The sequence below is a fragment of the Pseudonaja textilis genome, chromosome 1, assembly GCF_049901715.1.
Source record: "Pseudonaja textilis isolate UNSWEBS1 chromosome 1, rPseTex1.2, whole genome shotgun sequence".
Lineage (NCBI taxonomy): Eukaryota > Metazoa > Chordata > Lepidosauria > Squamata > Elapidae > Pseudonaja > Pseudonaja textilis.
Window position 1 is genome coordinate 196,015,656 of NC_141990.1, and position 1,231 is coordinate 196,016,886.

The following is a 1,231-nucleotide window of genomic DNA, read 5'->3' on the forward strand; positions in this document are numbered from 1 at the left end:
GCCTTGAAACAGAAATAAGCACCACTCCCTATAATCAGCAACAACTAGTGAAGTAAAATCTGCAGGGACTCCTTTTACCCTATTATCAGCAACAACTAGTGAAGTAAAATCTGCAGGGACTCCTTTTACCAACCATTCATTCTACCTGCCAAACTACCTCAGTGTACTTATTTCATTCTGCTCATATACTTTTAAGCTACATTCATTCCCTTCCCATTAATTCCATATTCTAGTTCTTTATTTGCCAGATACACTTCTCAAGTATCCCATTCCACTGCATTCCCGTTTTCTCCTGACATAATCAGCCCTCACTTCCATATAACAAAAAGTACAGAAATATACACACCATTTTTGTTTCCTTCAATGCATACTCCTTCTTTACAACTTATCACACACTATTTTTTTTCCTAGCATTTGTGCTTCTCGGAACTTCTCCATCCAACTTTGGGAAACATTTCACTAACATACACAAATCCATTTACTTGCTTTAGGTTTCTACCATTTATGTTTAATGTGTAAAAATTGACTTCTTTTTCTCTGTTGAACACAACTACCTCGAGTTTTGATATATTAATTTTCATATTCGAGTTAGCCAATGTATTATACATTCACTGCAAACAATTTGAATCCTTGGCAAGGATCCAGTGTTGTCTGCCATCTCTATCCGCTTCTAAAATGATCTATTATTTTCATCAAAATCTTGCTTCGTTTTCTCTGACTCTTTCATCTTAACCGGGGGTGGGATGCAACCGGTTCTGCCCAGCTCTATAGAACCGGTAGCTCTGAAGAGCAGCAGACACAGAACCGGTTCTGTGTCCGCTGCTGTTTGGCCTGCCCGCCCGCCCGCCCGGGCTCTTATCTGTCCTTTACTTCCTCCTTTTTCAATCTCAGCTGTTTTGCATGGCACAGCTGAGGTTGAAAAAGCAGTAAAAAAGATGTTTTTCAAATGCTGGCGCAGCGCTTAGCAGCTGTCCAGGCAGCACAGCTTTTGGTGAATTACATGCACAAAGTGTGCAAAACATAATAACCGAACCAGTGGTAACACTGGTTGAATCCCACCTCTGATTTTAACCATTCCTTACTCTCTTACACAATGTTTTTGGACCTACAGTATATATTTGCCTCTGTACATTATCTTCATTTTTGTAATTGTTATTGTTAGTTGTGAAGTCGTGTCCGATCCATCTTCCTCTTATATGCATTTTTTCTTATCCACAGCTTCATTGCACCA